General features: G+C 34.0%; 1 pseudogene across 1 annotated transcript in view; it reads left to right on the forward strand.

Annotated features, from left to right (window-relative positions):
- LOC128580895 (receptor of activated protein C kinase 1-like) overlaps positions 1–12419 on the forward strand; it is a 67605-nt pseudogene that overhangs the window by 15563 nt on the left and 39623 nt on the right. Inside the window, exon 2 of the transcript XR_008378755.1 lies at positions 12164–12330. The product of XR_008378755.1 is annotated as a receptor of activated protein C kinase 1-like (transcript). The remainder of the gene's footprint in view (positions 1–12163; positions 12331–12419) is intronic.

Below are 12419 nucleotides of genomic sequence, written 5' to 3' on the forward strand. Positions count from 1 at the left end.
AGAGTCCTGACCCCAAGAGGTGTGCCATACACTATAACCCTTCATCCCCTCTCTCCTCTGCCTCCCCGCTCCCTCGTTCCCGGCTCTCCATCTTGAATTGATTTTTTTCTCTTATGTGGGTATATATTAGTTCATCTACTGGCTTCACATTAGAATTGAGTGCATTGGATTCTTGCTTCTCCATTCTTGTGATACTTTACTAAGAAGAATGTGTTCCAGCTCTATCCAGGTTAATGCAAAAGATGTAAAGTCTCCATGAACCGAATTTTTAAATTACTTCCCATACTTCAATGCTTCTCTACCCATTCCCCACAGCCTCCACATCCCCCACAAGTGAGGAGAGTCTACCTAGAGGTTCAGAGAGAGAAGAGATTATAGCTTCACCCATGGTGGTTAAACTTCTTGACTTCCATCAATTTTGTAGAAACTTAGGGCATCCGTATAAACTAATTGCTAGAGTCTTTGCAAAGTTTTGGAAGAGACTCTTAAAATGTGAAGTTGGGAAGCTTAAACTTCTTTCACTTGTTAGTTAAAAATGCCATTGCTGTCATTACCAACACCTCCATCCTCCAAAGGCACCCACAAACACACTTATATTATGGGATTAAACAATGCGGTGTCCTCACAGGTCTTAGTTTAGAATGGTTTTTGTTTGTTTTGCTTCCATTTTGTTGTTGTTGTTGTTGTTGTTCTGTCAAGAAATGGAGCTGGTATTTCCCCAGTAAGCAAGAAGGAAATGAATCAGAGATAGTGGACCTATGAGGAATGGCCCTTTTAAGAGAATGTTCTCCAAAGGCTAAGAAAATAAGCACTGCTGCCAGCTATACCAATCGAAGGAATTGAAGCACCAGTTAAATGTCACACTTACACAGTAATGATTAAATGCAATCTAGAAGTTAGATGCTAGACCTTGGATGCCAAACACCCGACGTGGTATGAATAAACCATGTGGTCATGCACAGCAAACGAAGCACGAGGTATAAGTGATAATAAAAGTGGTGAGGATTGAATGTTCCAGCTATCTGGTTGCCAGAGGCTTTTCCAGAATCCATCTGATTAAAGAACATCAATGAAAGTGCCCTCTCTCCACCCCAGGTTCTATACAGCAGATTCACGTTTGTTACCTTTACCTTTACTATTACTCTTTATCAGTGTCATTTGAAGGTACATCTACAATCACATGAACCACCTCAACCTTTAACTTATAAATATAAAATGATTTAGAAAATATAAAACTCAGAAATATGCAAAAGGATCGTGTGCCTTCATTTGAGTTCCCATTTACTATCCATTAATATATTTTATGACTGAAGGAAGGATGTTAATTTGTAGATAACCAAGAGTAATGCAAATAACTCTTGTCCAATAGCAATGAAATATTTCTTCTTTCACAGCTTCACAAATGAATTATTTGGTAGAGATTCAAATAATATCAGCAAAATTATAGTTTTAATGGCTTATAGGACATAAACCAGCTTTATTTCTAAATTATAGCATCCTCTTTTCCTGCCATAAATACTTGTGCTTTCTCCAAATCACTTCAGACCTGCCTTACCAAGTTGCTGGTTCTCTACTAATGAATTAAGTAAATATTTGACGTATGCTGACCATATTTGTAGAGCAATCAGGCTCTACATTTTTGGAAATTCTATATACCTTAAAAGTATACATAATCTGAAAAGAACCTCTTGGTACTCTGAATCATGATATGGAAATGAGGAGTTTGCTTTCTGCCAAACTGACCATCAAAATTTATTACTCCTGAAAGAACACCATCACATAATTCTTTTGGCCATGGGCTCCACCATTTATATAACAAAGTAACTGTGAATGAAAAGAGAAAATAGGAAATTGCATAAGCAAGACAGGCAATGGTTATTATTATCATTATTAATAACTTTGTCTAAAGGTCTTTAGAAAATTAAATGAATTGGAGAAAGCATACAAAGAGCACTTATTTAATCAAAAAATACAACTGGATTTCATAATCCATAATCATAAAAGGTAGGAGACAGTGTTTTTGAATGTATTTTCTTTTTTCTATATTTCCTAATTTTTCAATAATAGACAAGAGTTTGACGTAAACTAAAAATGTTTTAAAAAAGAATGTATCTTGGATTTGTGTCTTATTTCTCTCTTATTTTTAAAGATAATTTTGGGGGAAGTTTTAGGTTCACAGCAAAATGGAGGGGATGGTACAAAGGCAGCACATACACTCCCTACCTCCACACAAGAATAGCCTCCGCCATTGTCAACATTCCCCACTAGGGTGGTGCATTCGTTATGATCAGTGAACTAACGTTGACACATTATCTTCATCAAAGTCCTTAATTCCCATTAGGATTCACTCTTGATGTTGCATATTCTACACATTTGGACAAATGTATAATGACACTTGGGTAACATTGTACAAGATTGGACAATCTAGAAAAGGTACAACACACCTCATTGCTGAATATCACTAAGTCACTAGATGGCCAAGGGGAGTACTTGGAAAGCGACCCTGGAGATAATCAGCAATGAGATCTATAGCACTTTTTCTGGGAAGAACTAGTGAACTTACTGTCTGGCCTCGTATTATTTTATTTTCAGTGCCCTCAAAATTCACTATACTCCACTAATTTATTTATTTTTATTCATCTCTCCCTTTACCCAACCCTTGGCTACCTCTGGTCTTTTCACTGTCTGTGTAATTTTGCCTTTCCTAGAGTGTCATGTAGTTGAATCATACATTCTTTTCAGAATGACTTCTTTCATTTCATAATATGCATTTACATTTTCTTCTTACTTATTCGTGGTTTGATGGCTCATTTCTTCCTATGACCTTCATTATGTGGATGTACCATGGTTTATTTATCCATTCACCTATGGAAGAGCAGTTTTGGTTGTTTCCAGTGATTACGAATAAAATTGATTAAAACATCCATATGCGAGTATTTGCATGGACATGAGTTTTTAACTCTTCTAGGTAAACACCAAGGGACACAATTATTAAATCATATCCTAAGCTCCTCTTTACTTTTTATTTTTTACATACCTACATATGATTGTGTATGTGTGTATGTGTGTATTTCAAGCCAAATTTCCATGCTTTTTATTTCAGAGAAGATTGTGTCTTCTACAAAACAAAACTATGCCAAGCTTTGAGATGGTATACAATGAAAGATATCTTATTAAAATTTAGGTCAATTTGTTTTCTATATTAACTTTCTTTTAAGTTTCTTGTATAGTAGAAAATTGCTGAAATATTAACTTTCCTTTAAGTTTCTTGTATAGTAGAAAATTGCTGAAATTAGAGTACAACCGGAATATGTTGATTTTATTTTGTACAATAAAAACATTGCTTATTTATGCCCATTTGTTGAGTGTTGGTGTCAAATCTTTATTAGTTTTAACACTTAGGTTTTTATGGTATTTTATTGATCTTATCTGTCAGGAAAGATGCCCTCAAATATGATATCATATTATGAAAAAATAATAGATGAGGTGAATATTTACATTTTAATAAATATGAGGTGAATATTTACATTTTAATATACATTTTAAATTAATTTTACATGTCACATTTTATAGTCTTAGTTATCATATGACAAAAAGAGGAGGCTGCCAAATGCATTTCTGTTTCCTATGATATGTGTATGATTTTTTTAGTTCCTATTGAAGTAATTTGAATTAGTGTTTCTTTGAAAGATTTCAAAATTGATTTTTTTTTTTAGAAGAAAGAAGTGAAGTGTGATAGTAGGCATTAGCGTGGACATACTCTTTTCTTATATACAAGAAACCTCTTTTAAGCATTTCACCTGGTTGAAGGGATTAAGTGCTGATATCTTATTTAAGTGAGATAGCATTGAATAGGTAGAAACAGAAGGGCAGAATTGACCAGTTACTTTCCAAATAGGATCTTTGCACAATGTATCAAAATATCATGTATACTCCATAAATATGTAAAATTATTACATGTCAATTGATAATAATGTTACAAACCAGAAAATAAATATAGCAATTGAGAAGGTGCCATAAAGAATTTCATTATCTTGACATTGTACCTTTATCATGTAAAATTGTATGAGCTTTAATGTATATTTACATACATATAGGTAACTACTACCAAAATAAAGAAGGAAATTGCCTCACTGATTTGAGAAATGCCTCCTATTTTCTTGTTGAGTTACAACTCACATGGTTGTTGGCAGAATTCTGTGATCGACATTGCCTGACTGAAGTCCCCATTTCTTGCTAGCATTTGGCTTGTGATAGCTCTCAGCTCCTAGAGGCTCTCCTCCACTCCTTGCCACATGACCTTCTCCATAGGTGTGGTCATAACACATGCCAGTTTGCTTCTTCAAGACTGGGAGGAGAGCAAAGGTGTCCTTATTAGGTCTGGCCATCCTAGGATGTTCTCCTTCTTGATAAACTCAAAGTTAATTAAATAGTAATATATTCATGGGAGTGATATACTATCATATTGCCTGGTCTCACCCACACTCCGGGTATGAACCACGAGTCAAGAATCTTGGAAGACATTTTAGATTTCTGTCTACACTATCAATCTTAGGAATATGTTTAGATTTCTGTCCATACTATCAGTCTTAGGAGGAACACATTTAGTCTTCATTACTAGGTATGATGTTAGGTATCAGATTATTTTAGATGCCTTTTATCAGGTTAAGGAAATCCTTCCTTATTTCTAGTTTACTGAGTTCCTTTTTGTTTTCTCTCTTTTATTTTGGTGAATAGACATTGGATTTTATCAGAACTTTTTTTCACATTAATTGATATGATCATGTTTTAATCTTTAGTCTGTAAATATCTATAGTTTATCAAATTAGTAATTTTTAAACCCTGAAATAATCTTGCATTTTCATGATAAATTGCACTAGAGGATGATACATTATTCCCTTTACATGTTCTTGGATTAGATGTACTAGTATTATGTTTAAATTTATTTCCATCTAGATTCACATGGAATATTTGGCTATAGTTCTCTTTTGCTTTCTTTGTAGAATTTTATTATATGGGTAATTATGGCCTCATAAAATTAGTGTACTCACTTCTATTCTGTTATTTGGAAGAGATTGTGTAGCCTGGGTGTCATTTCTTTTAAATGTTATATGCAACCATTTAGGCCTAAAAATCAATTTCATAAGGTTTAAGCTATAACTTAAATCCCTTTAATTATTATGTAACTATTCAGTTTGTATTTTCATATTTTGGACTTCCAAGGAATTGGTCCATTTCATATATATAATATATACATATATATATTTTATTGTTAGTGATTCCTTGAAGGTACAAGATGTGTCACACATTGAGAACCCACCCCCTTCCCTCCTTCCCTCTCTCTGCTCTTCCTTTCCCCCACAACCCTCCTTCCTTCTCTCTATAATTTATAGATAAATTATTTTATCTATATATTTAAGTTGTTCCTATTATTCTCTGATTTCCCATTAAAGTTCTGCTGAGTCTATAGTGATATCCCTCTTTTACTCCGGATGATAGTTGGTGTCATTTATTGTTTCTTCTTTATTCGTCTAGTTAATGGTTTATTGAATGTATCGATATTTGTAAATATAAATATATAGTATATTTTAAAGAATAAAAAATTTTCTGAATCATTTGAGGGTGAATATACGTATATATTTATAATATTGATACCTGTACCCAGAAATTGATTGATATGACAAGACAAAACACAAACAATTGTTAAATCTGTTCCTTATAACTTTGCTTTAAATATGAAGTTATTATAAAAGTAAAAGGTAACAGATATTTCAATAGGTAGTAGAAACATTAGTGACTGAAAAACAAAAGTAAAAGAATCATAACACTATTTAATTACCAGGAAATTTTAGTTTTGATGGAGAAGTGACAGAAGATGGCATCTATGAAATGTGCTTTAAGAAGCGTTGCATACAGTGCTGGAGGTTAACCCATATTAATTAAAGTCAATATAGGAAGATTTGAATTAAGAATTCACAAATGACAGAGTACATCAAAAAAGAGAAGGAAAGAAAAATAGCAGTGTGGGGGTCTGTATGTGACAGGCTCTGCAGATCTTTCTTTTCTTTGCCACAATTTGTGTATCTGCAATTCCATAGGTAAGTCAGTCATGGAAGCTCAATATCTAGTTTTAGCAATGAGGATAGAAGCATATTCCTTATTCCAACTGTAACAGTAAATTTTAAATAATGCAAAATCCATTGGCCTCTTCTTTTTGTTTACTGTAGACAGAAATCTGAGCATGAAAATGGTTTACTGAATTCCACTTACCCAAACCAAACTGACATTGACTGCCTTAATTCAGATGAATGAATCACTCTTCCCATTTCTATGTGGAACCTCTGTAAGTTGACCACCCAAGGGATAGTAACAAATATGTCAACATACAGAAATGGTCAACATAAGGGAGTATGTCTATAAGTACATAAGGGAGTATGTACTTATATGTACATGTGGTGCATGTCCAGTCTATGGAAATTTGACCAACTTAAGGCCTTGGTCAATGCAAGGAGGTGGTCAACTATGAAGGTTCTACTATATATGTATATTCCTTTTTCAGAAGGTGGTATAAGTACTATCTTAATTGCTAAACTGTTTCAGCTCAAAGCATATGTTTGATCTTAACTCAAAGAGAGATGGGACACTATGTCTTTTTAACAACCATGTTCTAAGTACTATAAATTTCTGCTAGTTTTAAAGGATCTTTTACAAGCAATTTTTAATAATAACTGATTTAAGAGACTACATCTATCTAACTCCACTAAAACATTTTTTCAGATGCATTAACATGATTTTCTCATAGCAGAATCCAATGTATTTAATGATGAGAATTTTTAGGAACTCAGAAATGACCAAAAATACTATATTATGTTGATTATAAGTCTACTACACATATAAATTAAAATAACTAATGGCTGGTTTTAATTATTAAATACTGAAATTCAGTTTAGACTATAAGGTTGTACAACTGAGAACATAAACGGATTAATGCTAAAAGCAGTAAAAAAAAAAAAAAAACAACAGCGGCCCTGTCTTGCCTTTAACAATGGCTAAAAATTTACTCTTTCATGTGATCAAGGTTACCAAGATATAAAAAGTTCAAGAAGAATTCTAAATAATTCATTAAAAAATCTCATTTGACAGCTTTTATTCAGAATAAATGCACATGTGTCTTGTCAAAAAGAAGACTAATTAGTTTTGAAATATTATATTAAAGACACTAGGCCTTTTTTTAGAGGCAGGAAGAGAGTGGTGAAAATTTATGTTACATCTCATTAAGCAAATAAATGTGTAATGAGATACTGGATTATTGATTTCACATCATTCAAGCTTAGAAAATTAATCATTTGTATCTAAAGAGAAATAAGTCAGAATATTTTGGTAAGCTACTTGGTATCTTGCATATGAATGTCCTTTATTTTTAAAGCATGCAGTGCTTTCCAAAAACTCCTTTTTATGTTTAGCAAACATTAAAATGTACCCCTTTAAGTCTGCTTGCCTCAAATCTGTCAAGTTTCATAATAGTGACACTTTACATATTTAAGGGTAAAAAAAAAGTATATTTTTTCTTCTAATGCTGTATAAGCAGTGTTTCCACTTGTTAACAATTGTTTTGCCTTGCTAAAGTTCACTTGTCATAAATGATAAAAAGTAAAATTGGATTTTACACATTAAATTCTGCTAGCTAGCCTTAGGTAAAAATCTTTTTAAGCCCACTGCTTCCTTATTTTCGAGTATAAAAGGTTACTAGTAATATGGAGATCTATTAAAAAGTTACTTTTATAATTTTACAGAAACTGAGATATATTATGCATGAAATAGTAATGTGTATGCCATGTAGAATTTATACTTTATGGGAGATTACACTTATTCTTTAATGTAAGAATTAAAAATAAGCTGGGTATAGTGACTCACGCCCATAATCCTAGCACTCTGGGAGGCTCAGACAGGTGGAATGCTTGAGCTCAATAGTTCAAGACCAGCCTAAGCAAGAGCAAGACCCTTTCTCTACCAAAAATAGAAAAATTAGCCAGACATTGTAGCCGGCCCCTATAGGCCCAGCTACTTTGGAGGCTCAGGCATGACGATTTCTTGAACCCAAGAGTTTGAGGCTATTGTGGGCTATGACACCACAGCACTTTACCCAGGTGACAGAGTGAGACTCTGTCTCATAAAATAAAATAAAATAAAATAAAATAAAATAAAATAAGGCGGCACCTCTGGCTCAAAGGGGTAGGGCACTGGCCCCATATGCTGGACGTGGAGGGTTCAAGCCCAGCCCCAGCCAAAAACTGCAAAAAAATAAAAAATAATAATAATAAAAAATAAAATAAAATAAAGAATTAATAATAAAACATATGCAAGCTATAGCATTGACAAGTAGTTGTAGTTCCTTTTTAAATATAAATCTGAACATAAATTAGTAATACATGAAAACTAAATGATCAGTTAAAGGCATAATAATACTGGGAAAACTTTCTGGAATTATTATGGTGAGCATTATTTATTATCAAATTTAACATCACATCAGGTAGTCTGTAAAATTAACTGAAGAGTTCTTAGTTATTCACATGTTCTGATAATTAGGTGAAACATTCCCCCTAGCCATTGATCTGTGGGTGTCCAGTGGGTGTCTAGTGGTATATTTAGATATGACAGGTCTTCCAAATAAAATACAAAGCAAAAACATTGTTTGTGTTTTATGTGCCTGCATTAGTAGAGAAGGACAAGTCTTCAATGAATAGAGAGGGATACCATTACAGAAGCAAAGGAAAGGTTGGTAACAGAGTGTAATTGCAACTCTTTGATGAAGATGTTCATTTCCATGACAGTAAGGTAGAGCTGTAAGAAGACAGTTTTAAATGGACATAGTTTTTGGTTTGTCTTGGAATTTTAGGAATTATAAACATACATAGGGTATTTCAGTCTACTGGGATTGCTTTGCTCTAGAAGAATGCTTCACACATGTTCCTTTACCATCAAACAATAATATCATTGGGCACCTACACTGGAACAGATGGTGATTTAGGAACAGTGTATCAAAAGGTGAACTAGGCAAAATCCTTGTCCTCAGAAGGTTTAAATCCCCAGGTCTAACATATGTCCATCAGTACTCACTGTTGTCTAATGTTTTAGTGGTGGGACACAGCCCAGTGACCTGACAAAGCAGTGTTATTGCCAGCCTTCAGTCAGTAGAACAGCTCTCTCTACTTTCTCTCTCCACCAAGGGGCTGCCTCTGAATAACTCTGGATCTTGCTTAGTTACTGCTGCATGGAAGATTTTGCCTGTTACAGTCTTGAGTCTTCATAGTTTATTGTAGGTGTGATTACATGATCATGATGTTACACCAACATCATATGTGGAACAAACTCTCTATCCTTTGATTTAGCTCTCTGGTGTCTATCTATCTATCTATCTATCTATCTATCTATCTATCTATCTATCTAATGTGAATTATTGAATTTCTTTGAAAAAGCAAATTAAATTATTTGGCAAGAATTATGTGTTTGACTCTGCATTAGCTGATCCAAAACAGGGTGGTCCAAATGCAATATCAGGTGCCAATGACATTCAGAGATTCTCAGGGTTCCATGGTTTTTGGAACCCTGGTTAATATCAGGCACCTTTATTGGCAACTAACATTCCATACGATGTAGGTCAATTTATCTTCACCAGGACTAATCACCTACAAAACAAATGGCCATTTAGGAAAAAGGTGCCTTGGTAATATTACAGTAAATTATACCATTTAGGAATTTCTGTTCAGATGGTTTAAAATCAAGGTCTTGGGAACCATTACTGTGTAAAAGTAAGTAGAATCTGTGATGGATACAAGGCTAGAAATCGACAAAAGACCAGAGAATTCCATTATATTTCCTGATACAGTTACTGAGAAGTTTACAGTGGAGAAATGGAAGATGAGAGGGATTTGCAATAACCATGGAACCCTGAGAATCTCTGAATGTCATCGAATGGCCATGGCTTGCCAAATGAGATTATTAAGATCACACTGATGCTTTAGTTAGGTAGGAATGTCCCCTACTCAATTTCTGTTGCACAATGATATACACTTTCTGGGGCTGGGCTGGAGATGGTGCTCTAGCAATAGCATTTACCTAGTTTGGAGACAAATGAACATCCCATCAAATATGAAACTTCCATTCAGGATGTTGCATACAATCCTAGAACATACCTGTTTCTCAGTCTTAGGTATATAAAAAGCTTTCTGGTAGGAGATACCCAAAATCTCTCAAAGGATGGTCTAGGGGATGCTTATACAATGTTAGCAACTGAGTTTTAATAAGAAATAAAATGGGTACCTGTTGATATAATATATATTTTCATTATTTAAGGACATCTTATTGGCATAAAGAAAGTTGAAGAAATTATTTTTGTATACCCTTTTAATCTTGTAATTTACCTCTTCTGATTCAATTTTAAGTTACAATCCAGTGTGGCCCAGTTTCATAGCTAAAGAAGATATGTGCTTGGTATATTGAAAAGCTAGGTTGGGAACACAGTATATTGGTGATTATAGGATGACAGAGTATAGAGCAATCCTCCATCAGTGCATTTCTTTCCTTGCTCTGTGATTATCTATATATTAAAGTATTTATATACTGTTACCTCATCAACAACTATAAGGCATCTTGTGGTAAACACACTTATTTTAATATCATAATCATTTTATGGGGTAACATTAGCCTGGACGTATCCTATTCACATCACTAGTTACTCAACCAATACATTTTATTAAATGCATCAGAGAATGATTCAGCAAGACTTATTGGCATTGTATCTGGTGAATCACCACATTGTGGTACAAATTATAGACAAAGGTGGAATAAACAAGCTCTTTATTCTTGAGTTGGAAAGGACAAACCTACAAAATGAAGGCAAATTGCTTGTGCAGTTATGCCTTTAAATGTTTTCATAAATAACACAAATGGAAAGGAATTATTAACAGTAGGCACATGCTGCAAGGCAAATTAAGTGCAGAAGTGTCAAGGTCACACTTGACAAGAGCATAATGAGATGGAGATAAATTAAGGGGATAAAAAGGGGATTCATGAGATGTACCGAAGGGAAGCAATTGGAGCCTTTCAAAAGTTAGATTTTAAGAAAAAAAGAGCTACCAGCCAGCCCCAAGGTAGCACACACCGATCTTTGCCTCTTTATACAACCACTAGGAAAGGCTTTTCCCACTTCCAAAGCCCCAGCATATTCCTTGCTTTTCCCCCAGCAAATCACTTTACGATTGCCTTGTTTTGAATCATTGTTTATCGTTCCATAAGAGCACATCCCATTAGGGTAAGATGATTTGGTCAAGAGGTAGCCGATGCAATTGAATTAATTAAAACTGCACTACATTGAGCTAATACTCTGTGAATATTTTTGCATTTAAATGAAAAAGGGACCCAAATATCATGGCCCATAATGAAAAATAAATTAAAATCACAGGCTCTTTCTATTGAATCAATTACAAATGAGAATTTAATCTCAATAGCACATATGTTTTAGATCCTCCAATCGCAAACTTTACAATAATGAGATAAAAATTAGGCCAACAAAATAGATAGTAGTTTGATCTAATTTATCCATTTTAAAACTGTTTCTGATTTTTAATGTTGAAAATAAATTCACAGGGAAAAAATATTACTACTGGTTCTCTTTGTCAGTCAGATAAAAAACCTTATCTTTATATACGTTTTACATACATAAATTTATGTTCATGACTAGAAAAACAAAAACACAGGTAATCAAAAAGAAAATAAAAATAACATTCAATTTTAACAAAGGGAAAAAACTCTTAAAACTTTGACATATTTTTATGCTGATATAAGTTTATTTCCTGAGTATTTATAAAGTTAACTACATTGTATCACTCTATTAAATGAGTCACATTCTTCAAAATAATGAAGAAAAAACATATTTATATGTAAATATACATAAATAATGGAGAATTAAGATGAGGCTGGTGCAAGTTTAGTTTTTGAATCTAGTTTCTGTCTCTGGAACATTTTATCTTTCCCATGATGGCTATGTCCCAAACCACACCCAGCTGCCAAATAGATGTGCATGTGGTCATGCATCTCCTCAATGGCACACAGACTTTATGGAGAATTAGCAAGTTCTTGTCTTTATCATACTCCCATTAAACAGGCTGTGGGATTTGCCATCAGATCCCACTGATATAAATCACCCTGGAAGATTCCCTAATGTGTTTTCCTTCTCTCAGAGGCAAGTGGCAGGGCTGCAGTCCCCAACCTTCAGGCCACAGATGGATACCAATCTATACCTTGTTAGGAACCAGGGCCACATAGCAGAAGGTAAGGAGATGGGCAAGAGAGCAAAGCTTCATCTGTATTTGTAGCATTCCCCATTTGGGGGCTATCTGCCTAAGCTCTGCCTCTTGTCA

The sequence above is a fragment of the Nycticebus coucang genome, chromosome 3 (genome assembly GCF_027406575.1).
Source record: "Nycticebus coucang isolate mNycCou1 chromosome 3, mNycCou1.pri, whole genome shotgun sequence".
NCBI lineage: Eukaryota > Metazoa > Chordata > Mammalia > Primates > Lorisidae > Nycticebus > Nycticebus coucang.